This window comes from Leptonychotes weddellii, unplaced genomic scaffold (assembly GCF_054177405.1).
Source record: "Leptonychotes weddellii isolate Sample4059 unplaced genomic scaffold, ASM5417740v2 HiC_scaffold_2906, whole genome shotgun sequence".
NCBI classification, from domain to species: Eukaryota; Metazoa; Chordata; class Mammalia; order Carnivora; family Phocidae; genus Leptonychotes; species Leptonychotes weddellii.
In genome coordinates, this window is record NW_027885594.1 from 1 (window position 1) to 12,891 (window position 12,891).

The following is a 12,891-nucleotide window of genomic DNA, read 5'->3' on the forward strand; positions in this document are numbered from 1 at the left end:
CAAATAAATAAATCTTAAAAAAAAATAGAAAATCTTGATAAAATAATTTACTAATATTCAACACCCATTCATGATTAATTTTCTATTTTTAAAATGTTTTATGTATTTGAGAGAGAGACAGTGTGGGCGCACAAGCCGGGGTGGGGGGCAGAGGGAGAGGGAGAAGCAGACTCCCCCTGAGCCCCCTGAGCAGGAACCCCACGGGGGCTCCACCCCAGGACCCCGGGATCATGACCTGAGCTGAAGGCAGACGCTTACCCACTGAGCCACCCTGCCGCCCCATGATTGATTTTCAAAGATCTCTCAGACCACTATGACTACGAGAAAACAATCTTAGACTCAGCTACACAAAGGCGACAGCAGGTGTTAATCCCGCGTGAACTGCTGAAAGCGTCTCAGCCCTTGGGGGGCGGGCCTGGCCCAGGCACGGGGAGGTCAGTATGGCACCTGCTGGGGTCACCGGACTGGGGTCCTTGGACCCAACGACTGTAGAAACGGGACTGTGCCCAACACTTACAGGCACAGGCAGGGCAATACTGGGCCAGCGGACGCGGCTGAAGGGAGACGCAGTCCGACAAAGGGGTCGGGCGGGGTCCCCAGCAGCGGTCCGGGGACACTTCACGGGGGCTGCGGCGGGAGCGGGGTGACGGCCGCGCAGGCGCAGTTGACGGAACTTGCGGCTTCCTACGCGGCAGATCTCGTTTGCGCGTTAAACCCCCATGGCTGGGCGAGTTTTTTAGCGGTGAAATGAGGGAGAAAGTTGGTGAAAGGTCCGCTTTGGCGGCCACTGGTGTCTGGGACTCACGTGACCCGGTCTAGGACTGCTCCTCGGCCAGCGGCTTTGCTCTGCAAGCAGCGATCCCCGCCCGCAGGGAGCGTCCCGGGTGCACTTGTTCCCCAGGTCCTGGCCCGGCTCGCTGGGACTGACACAGGACAGAAGAGAGTGGTGCCCAGGACTTGGCTTTGACGCGGGCGGGTGGGGCTGCAGGAGTGTGGAGCCTTGGGGTCAGGCTTTCCCGAGACTGTGGCCTCTGCAAGGTGAGGAGACAGAGGCCAGGGATGCTTACTCTTCCCGAAAATTCCAGCTGCCTCGGCTCCCTGCTGGAAGAGAAGCCATCAAAGGGCCTAGGGGTGGAGGCAGCCTCCTCGATGACCGAGCAGAGGATTCCCAGGCCCTTGTCCCCAAGCCCCCAGGAGGAAACTGGGGATCCCCACAAATACCCCAAGAAGGCTCTAGTGGGGTTCCGTTCCAGCCCATGTGTCCAGGACTCCCAACATCTGGGGAACTGAGGGGATTCCTCCTGGAGCCAGTAGGTAAGAAGGAGCCAGAGGCAAAAGGGCCCAACCACCCCTCTCAGGCATGTTCTAGAAAGCATTCCTTTAGGTAGTCCTAAAGCAACAGTTCTCAACTGGGGAATTTTGCACCCCAGGAAACACTTAGCAATGTCGAGAGTTGTATCTGGTTGTCACAACTGAGGGGGAGCTACTGGAGAGATGTGGGGTGCTGGTAAGCATTCTAACACGGGCGAGACAGCCCTCCACAGCAAAGAAGTATCTGGCCCAAGTATCAGGAGTGCCGAGACAGGAAGGAGCTTTAGAAAGCCGGGCCCTGAGCCGGGAATCTGGGGGCAGGCCCGGCCCATCTATGCCCTGTGCAGAAGAGCAGACAGCTGCCCGTCGGGCTGCCCCCTTCTGAGAGGAGCACAGCTTCCTTCCTACCTGTTTGCTACCTGCCCCCCACAGGATGTGCCCAGGACCGCGGCTCTAAGGGTCTGTGCCCCTGGCCTCGTCCAGAGTGTGACCGACCCCCTGGCTAAGACGAGATCAGGGCAGTGATTGGACAGAGGGTCTGTGATAACCTAAGTCATCTGCATGTGTCAACCCTGCCCCCCCCCACCCCGGCCCTTTCACTGGACCTCCCTTTTCCCAAGTGCCGGCTCCAAACCCGGCCCATCCGTGCTCCCCCAGAGGCTGCAGTGGGCACTCCCACTGAAGAGCTACACTGGGGGCACACAGGCCCCAGGATGGGTGCTCTGGACTGTGAGTCCTCTGCGGTGGCCTCCAAACTCGTTTCCTGCACGTCCACAGTCGGGCCTCTCTTCCCAGTAGCAGTGGCTGAACCCCAGGACCGTGAACCAGTCACAGAACCATCACACTGTTTTGACTTTGGTCCCAAGTCCACCTGAAAGAAAATGAGGGTCATGCTTCTCAATCCCAATGACTTGCTCTCCCTTCCACAAACCCAGTAAATACATAATCATAAAAAAAAACTATCAAAACCAGGTAGATGTCCCTTACACTCTCCAGTAGTATTTGTTTATTTCTGGTTTAGTTACAAGCAATAGAAGCAGGGACATCTCGTTACCACAAGAATCGAGAGGACCACACTGATGGTCCCAGAGGCCTGCCATGAAGCAGCAGGAAGAGGTGAACGACCAGGAAAGGAGAAGGGGACAGGGCCATGCCAGGCTGCATTCCAGAGGTCCCTGATCTAGCAGACTCCACCGCAGGGGGTGGCCTCCCATCCTGGGCACTGGTTGACTGCTGCACTAGGAGGGGAAGGTTTCTGCCGCGAAAGGTCTTGGGCTCCCTCTAGCACAAGGATACCCACTTCCTGTGGAAGTAGTTGAAAACAAGATCTCCTGCCACCCCCCAACAATCCCTCCACAAAGGTAGAAAGAAAACACGTTTTTAAAAAATGGAGTAAGCTTTAAACCAGATTGTGGTAGCCACAAGACAATCCACTAGCAAGATTACGGAGACAGACGGAAACTCATAACCCAGGGCATCACATACGCAAGATAAACCACAACCAGCCCTCGAGAAGACTTGACCATGCCGTTCATCACACCGAGCTCACCCTAAATTCACCTGGCAAGTGGGATTGCTACTGGTTTCCTAGTTGCCTTTACCCAAAGGAAACATTTCTAGTATTTTATTACGAGAGGTAGGTTTGTTACTCAGAGCCTTGCACCTGCCCAAGTTCGTTCCTTCCCTCCTGGGAGACTGGAATAAGGGGCTCTACCGTCCTCCATGATTGCATTTCACAGAGATGGCTCTCCAGTGCTTGAGAAATCATTCTTGATCTTTAGAAAGCTAGCAAAGGGGTTATCCAGCTTTTTAAGTTCCCTCCCAGCCCACAGGGCAGCTCTGGGGAGGAGAGGCCGATGGCCCCATGTACCTGGTCTCTGTCTTTGCCCAGAGTCCCGGTGACAGGAACGTGAACAAGTCCCTTCTGAAGGCAAATCCCCACCACCCTGCCTCAGCATTGTCTATTAATGACCAGTACTGGACCTCACCCTCCTATTAAAATTGACCTGAAGTTTCTTTTTTAGATTTTTTTTTATTCACTTGAGACAGAGAGTTACAGAGAGAAAGAGAGCGAGCACAAGCAGGGGGAGTGGGAGAGGGAGAAGCAGGCTCCCGGCTGAGCCAGGAGCCAGACGTGGGGCTCCATCCCAGGACCCTGGGATCATGACCTGAGCCGAAGGCAGACGCTTAACCACCTGGGCCACCCAGGCGCCCCTGAGCTGAAGTTTCTTAATAGTCAGACTTGGGGGAATATTTTCTGTGTAGTATATGTGTACAGGGTCACTCTGTCATATCTTTCTCCACTTTCTTAGAAGTTTATGAATTTTTTTCTCCCAGTGTAGATCCCAACTTAGTCTAGTCTTTCTCTTGAAAAACTTATTACACACAATTCACGCTCCTTTTACTAATAAGATTCGTCGAAATAATGAGGATTGCTGTCCTTCGATGAATATTGCCTTTCGTGGAGAATGGAAGCTTTAGAACCGAGGTGGCTTACTGGTCGCTAGAGGGCGCCCTTGAAAGGCCACATTTCCAAAAATAAACATTGGCAGGGGGTGGACTTGTGGGTCAAAGCCCTGGCAGAAGGACTCCGCCAGGACCCGAGGGGGTGGGCAATCCACCCCACAGATTAGTCAGAGACAGGCGCAGGCCCAGCCACCACTCCTCCCTCCTCCGCCGTCTTATGCAATTGGAGGCCTTGGTGCCTGAACCCAACGAAGCCTGGGCTCTAGGTCCTCCCCTTCCGGGCACAGAAAAACAGCAGTAGCCCAGAGCCCATGTTTCCCTCTTTTGTCTGACAAAGGGTGTCTCGTCATGTGGCTGCAGGCTGGACACACCCCAACCCAGCCACCCAGAGGCCTCCAGAGACAGTTTGCTGCCCTCAGATTTCAGGAAGTATCCGAGAAGACAGGACTGAACAGGATGCTGCTCTGACCCAGCTTCTCACCTGGAAGACCCAGACGTCAGGGCCACCTTGTCCCCCACTTTCCCCTGAGACCTGCAGGAGGAGCCATCTGCCACCAGGGGGCAGCAGAGATACCACCGGGCTTGGAGGGTCTGTAGTGGGGGAGCAGGGCAGGGCTCCCGGTTAGCACAGAGGTGGTCACTGTGTGTCGGAGCCCCCGTCCCCAGCCCCCATCTCACCTACACTCAGCCTCTCAACACACATGTGGGTTAAAATGGCCGCAAACATTCCGGCGATCTTTGTGTTCTCTCTCTGCTCCAATCTCTTTCCTCCTGACAGGTCTCTCCTAAAATTTTCTTTAGGTCATCGAGGAATCTGAGGTGATGCTCTACCTCTGGAAACCCTTCCAGTCACTTCCATGGCAGCTCAGCAACTGTTCTGGGCTCACCCAGGCACTCACAGTTCTGATGCATGAAGACCTTCCTCCAGGAAAACCTAGTATGTTCATTCATTTCAAGGACTTCTGCCTATAGGTTACTAACACAGAGTTCCTCTTTCTAATGTTTGGCTGAAAAGCTCCGATTTACCCAGAAAGTATTTTTAATTGCATTATATTTCACTGACAACGTTGTTTTACCCTGAAGTATAGAAACAATTTCCCACATATTGATGATTTTTCTGTAAGCTTGAAGCTGAGCCCAGCCTTTCGTCACACGGCCCCTAGAAGACAGCCCTAAAGACATTTGAAGAGCAGATTATGAAATCCACACACCCCTCTAGAGTCCATCTCTAGGTTCTAGGTCAGGCTTAGGTCCTCTGCCCCAAGTGGTGGGACTTTCATAAAGCTCTCCAGTTCCTCGAGGAATAAAAAAAACCAAACCTGGGGGCGCCTGGGTGGCTCAGTCGGTTAAGTATCTGCCTTCAGCTCAGGTCATGATCCCAGGATCCTGGGATCGAGCCCCACATCGGGCTCCCTGCTCGGTGGGAAGCCTGCTTCTCCCTCTCCCACTCCCCCTGCTTGTGTGCGTGTGCTTGCTCACACTCTCTCTCAAATAAGGTTTAAAAAAAAAAAAAAAGAACCAACTCTAAATTATGAGATGCACTTCCCTTTTTACAAGACTCCTCTTGACCTTTAAGGGGAAAAGTCAGGGGCCAGGGTGGGGAGTCTTGCCTCTGTGTTTATGTAGAGGCCCCACAGAGAATCCTGGGCTATTAATAGAAGGTCCACAGTTTCCGGGGTTTTCTCTATTTTCCAGGTCCTGGTTGTTAAGGGAGTGACTTCAAGCCCAGCCCGGCCCATTGTGTCCAGAGAATTCTGAACCAGATCAGCCCATAGGTTCTCTCGACCCATCAGAAAGAGGTCCTGGCCTTTTTGGAATGTCCCCTGCTTCTCTTTCCTATTTGCTCCTCAGTAACTGGGGGACCCAGCAGTGGCCTCGAGGGACACTGTCTGGGCCTCAAAGTGGACGTGGCCTCTTCATTAGGGCAGATTTCCCAGGGAGACTTGACACCCTCCTGAAATCTGTTCTCTATCCCCTCTCTCTACTCCCTCCCCACCACCACGCCCCTCCCCACCAACTGCCTCCACACAGTGGGAACCACAGCATGCATTCACCCCCACAATCAACTCACCTCCAGCCTCTTGAGAGAACCTACTTCAGCTTCCTAGGACACCATTAGGTAGAAACTGTCATAGATTCTCCCCCACATTTTTCTTATTTGCCCAAATTCCCTTATTTCAGGATGCTTGATCCTTCTTAATTTTCCTTCTGTCACTCAGAAGACTCCATTTTACCTTTGGAAATAAAATCCTTCCCCGTCACTGTCTTGCCACATCAGAAATGACCACTGGCTCATGGTCACACGTGTTTCTGACCTGGGAAGACAGTCCTTCACACAGCAGCCCCCACTGTCTCCTCACGCCTCACCTGTAACTGCTTTTCCTCCTCATATTCTAACCCCCAAGAAGGGGCCCTTCATGTTTCAGAAGTTCACCCTAAAAACGTCATAGTTGGGTGTTTTTTTTGTTTTGTTTTTTTTTACAGTGAAATCTTGAAAAAATTTCCCCTAAATTAGAAAAATTTTCCTAAGGCTTAGAACTCAATACCTATGTTTCCTCATCCGTAGGAAGACAAGCAGCCCTAAAAATGGCGACATAGCTTCCTCTAAATCCACATGCTCCTCTGGAATAGATCTGAAATCTCAGAAAGTCTTTCCTAATCAGGCCTGAGTCTTCTGCCCCAAAGAACCTCTGAGAGCGTTCTTTTTCCTCAGAGAAAACGCAAAGCAGCCGCCCATCCAACCCTTCTTAAGAGGAGCTTCTCGGCCCCATTGTGCATCGTGCATTAGAAGCACCTGAGGCTTTCCTAGAGTCTCTGCCCCTCTGGAGTCCTGGGAGGTGGGAAGGACCATGGACTCAGGGGCGGCTCATGGCAAAGGGCATGATGTTCGTCTAGGAGGCAGCAGATCTCAGCCCAGGCTGCAGCTGAGACTCCCCCAGGCAGCTCTCCACACCAAGGCCTGGGACCCGGCCCAGGATAATTAACTTTTAACCACAGGGATCCACCTTTGAAATGCCTTCCGGTTCGTTCCACTGCAGAATCAGGCCTGGGCACCTGAATACAACTGAATTCACTGGCAGGCAAAGATCCATGAGTTTGCTGAATTTGTAGACCAGGGACTGAGCTAGCTTTGACCAGGAAATTCCGTTAAACAGAGTGGTAGTCAAGGACAGAAAAACAGAGAAGTTAAGTGTGACTGGAGCATTGATATGAGGAGGACATTCATGCTTGACCTGAAGTTGTTGGTGGATAAGGAATGAAGAAGTTTCTGAGAAGTCACAGAACCCGTGGGCTGCACACGGAGGCAAATCTAAGCAGGATCCCCTGTGAGATGTCATGCCGGCTGTTCATGGAAACCCCCTCGGTGCCTGGTCTATGTTCATTCCCACATCGGAAAACAAAACAGTTAATGGCACACATAGTTAGAAGATAGGATGCAATCATTTCTGCTGGAGAAGAGCCGTGAGTATGGTGATCAAAAGAATCTAGGAGTCGTTTCTCCATTTCTGCTCTGGAAACATCCTGGAAGATCCCCATTGGCCCAAAGGGAGGGGCCCTGAACAGGGGTTCTATTGAGGGTGATGCTGGGGGAGTTTACTCTGAGTGGGGTCCCATTGAGCATGGAGGCCAAGGGGATCCTGAAGCTTGGACTTCCTGCTGCATAACAAGGGTGATAAGCTGGAGAGGGAAACTTGGTTGTTAGTAGCATCTGGGGAGGGGATGGGGGTAACATGGTCAGGGTTGTGTCTAAATGGTCCCTTAGGCAGTCAGGGTGGGGTGGACAGGACAGGCCTGGAATGAGAAGCTCAGTATCTCATTAGGGGATTCCCTGGTCATTTGGGCATGAGGAAAGGGAAGCCTGAAATCTGTCTATGGAAATGAAGGGAATGTGATGTTTTCTTTTTTAAAGATTCATTGATTTTTTTTTTTTATGTACTCTCTACATACAACCCTGAGATCAAGAGTCACATGCTTTTCTGACTGAGTCAGCCAGGCGCCCCAGGACTGTGATGTTTTCAGGATTCCTCCTGAGCTAGTAGACCCTGAGCCTGAGCTGACTTAAGAAGTTACCACTCCTTGTAAAGCCCCCTTCCCTGCCTCCTCAGACACCATCCTGAGATAGATGCCATAAATCTGAAGGACCAGGGAGAAATGGGGTGGATGGTCGCCAAGACTTGAGTTTTATTCTGAGTGGGGTCCAGAATCCTGACAGGCAGCTGAGCTCCTGAAGTCAAAAGACAATCCAAGGATCATCATTCCTGTGTGTTTGTGGGACGATGGCTGGATTCTTTGTCTTTCATTTCCATAAGCATTTTTACAGCCATTAAAAGAGGAGCCCTGCATGTCTCTCTGACCTTTACAAATTCTAAACTTGTTCAATCCTCAAAGCATGCGTCATGGAAGGTGTTAACTACACTCGTTTGGCAGAGCTGGGTGGTAGCTACTTCTCAAAGCGGGGACCAGACACCCAGCACTGTGGGTACAGGGCTCATGATGCTGTGGATGTTGCTTCTGAAATATTTCCTGGGACAGTCCTTCAAAATTCCTGATTTTGTTTTAGAGGGAGAGTGTGCATGGGTGGAGGGGGAGGGGTAGAGGGAGAGAATCTCAAGCAGGCTGTACACTGAGCGTGGAGCCCAATATAGGGCTTGATCTCAGGACCCTGAGATCATGAGCTGAGCCAAAATCAAGAGTTGGATGCTTAACCAACGGAACCACCCAGGCGCCCCTCAAAATTCCTGATTTTTTTAAAACATGGATGAATCTTTTTCTTTTAAAGATTTTATTTATTTATTTGACAGAGAGCGAGTGCAAGCAGGGGGAGCGGCAGGCGGAGGGAGAGGGAGAAGCAGGCTCCCCGCTGAGCATGGAGCCCAATGTGGGACTTGATCCCAGGACCCTGGGATCATGACTTGAGCTGAAGGCAGATGCTTAATGACTGAGTCACCCAGGGGCCCCTCAAAACTCCTGATTTTAATGGGACTGTGTGTCTGCTTTGATTTTTCATCTGACTCACTCATTTTGCACCTCCAAAGCTCCATATAGGTCCTGTTGATGTTCTTTAGTTACCTCCTGTGTTCATACTCTCCCCATGTGTTTGACCACAGCTAGGCTATTCATAACAGTTGTTTCGAAGTCCTTCTCTATTAATTTCACCCTCTCTATCATTTTGGAGCAATTTTCCTGCTTGTAGTGAATATCATGCCTGGTAATTTTATTTATTTTTTCTTTTTTCTTCTTTAAACAGCAATTGGTAAATTTTTTCCTTTTTTTAAGATTTTATTTTATTTGAGAAAGAGATTTACAATATCTTTTTTTTTAAGATTTCATTTATTTATTTGACAGAGAGAGAGAACAAGTAGGCAGAGTGGCAGGCAGAGGGAGAGGGAGAAGCAGGCTCCCTGATGAGCAGAGAGCCCGATGACTCAGGATTCGATCCCAGAACCCCAGGATCATGACCTGAGCCGAAGGCAGACGCCCAACCTACTGAGCCACCCAGGCCTCCCAGCATTTGGTAATTATTTTTATTTTATTTTTTTAAGATTTATTTATTTGACAGAGAGAAACACAGTGGGAGAGGGAACACAAGTAGGGGGAGTGAGAGAGGGAGAAGCAGGCTTCCCGCTGAGCAGAGAGCCCGATGCGGAGCTCGATCCCAGGACCCCGGGATCATGACCTGAGCCGAAGGCAGACGCTTAACCGACTGACCCACCCAGGTACCCCTCATCTGGTCATTTTAGACAGAGGTCAGCATTAGGCATTTTACATTGTTAGGTATTGGATATTTTCTATCCCTTTAAATAATATTGGCTTTGTTCTGTGGTGCAGTTAAGTATCATGAATCAGATTGACTTGACAATTTTTGAAAAGGTTTGTATTTCTTTGCTTCAGAAGGTCCAAGCTCTGATTTCTAGCAAAGAGCAAGAGGAAGAGAAATGGTTGGAAAATCCATAGAAGGAAGCCCATAAACATGAGGATCCTGAGATTAAGAGGGAATTTAAAACACTTCTGGGGGCCAGTGTTTACCATGCACTCCTCAGAAGTCACGCCCAAGACAGCAGTTAGGTGGTCCCACCAGGCCACATGGTCCATGTGATGGGCCCAGAGAAGCAATTCTCACACAGATATCCCTCCCGCCCCATCCACAGCAAGGCGGCTTGTCCCCCCTTGGAGGCCCAGTCCACACTGACCAAGTGACGTGGTCATCAGCAAACTCACCCAGATCCTCTCCTCCCCGAGGCGGCATCCCTGCCACAGGAAACATCACGATGGAGGGTCAAAAGGTGGTAGAAAAAAAGAAACCTCCAAAGTCGGACATGAACATATTTGAAAGGCATTGCAGATTATGTGCCCTCTGTGACCAGGACACCAGGACAAGGAACAGGACAGACATCAGGAAAGGGAGCTAGCCAGACCCAGGCCGAGAGCTGGACCAACAGATGAAGATGGGGCGGCACAGCTCCCTGGAGAAGCACAAAGTGGACGATAAGCCCACGGACATGGACAGAGGGCCTGGGTCCTGCCAAGGAGTTGATCAAGTGTATCAGAGAGGAGTTTCCTGCATTGCTGGCTGGAAAGGTGCTGGTTTCTCTGAAGAAGCCAGAGGACAAGAGTAGGCTGGGAGATTTCTTTTGCATGTCCAACAGTGACGCAGCATGCGAACCAGACAGGGAGGGTGAATGGCTGTGGGCGGTTTTGAGGAGGTGGATTATAGCAGCTGGACCAGGGCACAGGAAGGGCCCCGGAGGCTGCTGGGACTTTGATAGCAGGGGGAATAGGGTGAGTATATGAACACCTGGGAGGCTCTCCGCCTGATATCATGATGTCTGGAGGGTGGAGAACCAGGCACTTCAAAGAAACCAGAGCTTTCATTGCCAGTGGAGGAAGATGAAGGCAATTATTGAGAGGAGGACAATAATGGAAGCCAATGGAGTTGAAGTCAAAAGACCAAAATGTTCATCTCCAGTTCCAACCCCAAGAAGAATCTCCACAAGGATATGTTCGTACGGCTTTCTCTGCAGTATCCAGAAGGCCGCTAGGGTTGTCTTATGAATGCATATACCAATTTTGTCCCATTGAAGCTGGTTATCCTCCAATGGAGCAGTGGTCCTGAAGAACTCTTCCCCTGGGCTTTCTTAGAGAGGACATGGCCCCTGGGCATGGCTAGGTCATAGGCAAAGATTCAGGGAGAGGGTGGGTGATGTCCTCATGAGTTCTCCACATGCCTTTCTCTCTCTCAGGTCCTCCCAGTACAGATGCAGCTGACCTCCCACCTCGTCAGTACCGAATCCAGGCCTGGACCGCCACCCACCTTCCATCTGGGGAGATGCTTTGGGACCCCCCCGACATGTGATCTACCCAGAGAATCCTTAGAAACCATAACATGAGGCCTCAAACATGAACCTCCCATGGTCCAGTTCATACCCATTTCCTACCTTTCACACCTGCAAAGTCCCCAGCAGCACTGATGGACTCCCCTCTAATTATGATCCAGATCTTGAACTTTAAGAAAACTTGAACCCGGACCCCAATTCCACTTGAGAGATAAGAGACATCCTGACTTCTTTCCTTCCCCCAAACCAATAAAATAAAAATAAAATGTGAAATGGAACGAAATGATCCTTTAGTTCTGATTTGTGATCAGGGCTTGAAAGGGACCCTAAAACAGAGCAAGGGGCAGGGAGGGTGCTCAGCTTCCTCAGGAAGCTGGAACCTGTCTTCCTACTCATCACCCCTCCCCTTTCCTTCCTGCACTGAGGCTCCTTGACCATCCCGGGGCATCCTTCATAACCTGGACCAGATCCAGGACTTATAAACAATTTGAAACTTGACCTTGATTCCCTTTGAGGGACAAAGGACTATCACAGTCCATATACTCATGACTCTTCCTCTTCCTCAGACTCTCGTGAAATTAAAAATTGGAAGTGCGTAAGACAAACTTCCTCTCTTTCTACCTGGGGGCCGGGATTGGAGGGATCCCAGAATAATGGAGACAAAAGCCAAGGGACAGCTTGGAACTCAGCTGGGTGACTTGGGATATGTCACTCTCTTCACTCTCCTCTCCCCAGCATTCCTTCTGCACATGAGGGACACTTAGAGATAAAGGAGTCTGTTAGTTCTTATAGGCAGCCATGGGTTCGGTGCACCTTACTGAGATTGGAGTGGCCCAGTCTGGCTCAGCTGCCCTTCTCCCTGGGACTCATTCTCCAGGCTAGCTGGGGATTCTGTGTGGTGAAGCGGATGCCCACGGGCTCCAAGGCCCTGAATATGCTCAGTCCTCCGAGGCTCTGCTCAACGAGGTGGACAGAAGAAGCAGATACCCCAGGCATTCCAAGGGATCTTGGCACTTTCCCCTTTGGGTTCCCATCTGTAGGCTGGGGGGCATCCTGGGCTAGGGCCTCACGACCTAAACACTCACCCACCAGCTCCCTGTTCCCCATCTGTCACAGGACTCCAGGGACAAGTCCATACCATATGACAGCATGGAGCATGCCAAGAGTATGAACATCATGGTACTAAGTTCCCTTGATGACCCAGAGTCAAGGTTACCTCTCACTCCACCGTCCCCCGGAAACCAGTGTGGACAGCAAAGTATCCTGGGGCACAGACTTGGCCCAGGAATACCTGTTGCCTGTAAGTAGCTGCAACTGGGGCTCTGCATTTCAGAACAAAGGCTCCGGAGTTGTATCATGCTTCCCTGGTGTTTGCGAAACACTATGAAAAAGCTGATCATCAGATTGCTCATGATTTCCCATCATCTCAGAGAACAGAACAAAGAGCGATTTACCACTTAGAGCAGAACGTCTCAACCTTGAATGCCCCTGAGAAACAGCTGGGCCCATAGACTGCAGGGTGGTTAGACTCACCTGGGACCCAATCAAGCCTGATGGGCGAGAGTTGGCCAAATCTGTTTAGAAAGTCTGCAGGATTTCAGCCCAGGTCATGATCTCATTCCTTTTCAATATTGATGCCTTTTATATCTTTTTCTTGACTAAATTGCCCTGGCTAGAACATTTAGTACAATGTTGAATAGCAATGATGAGAGTAGACATCCATGTCTTGTTCCTGATCTTAGAGGGAAAGCAACCAATCACTCACCATTAAGTATGATGT

At 50.7% G+C, this 12,891-nt stretch overlaps 1 long non-coding RNA gene across 1 annotated transcript; it reads left to right on the forward strand.

Moving 5' to 3' along the window:
- The first annotated feature begins 9,129 nt into the window (after positions 1-9,129).
- On the forward strand, positions 9,130-12,492 carry LOC145719045 (uncharacterized). Its single transcript, XR_014142150.1, has 2 exons — positions 9,130-9,292; positions 11,019-12,492. It is a non-coding gene; the product is annotated as an uncharacterized LOC145719045 (long non-coding RNA).
- Positions 12,493-12,891: the final 399 nt, after the last annotated feature.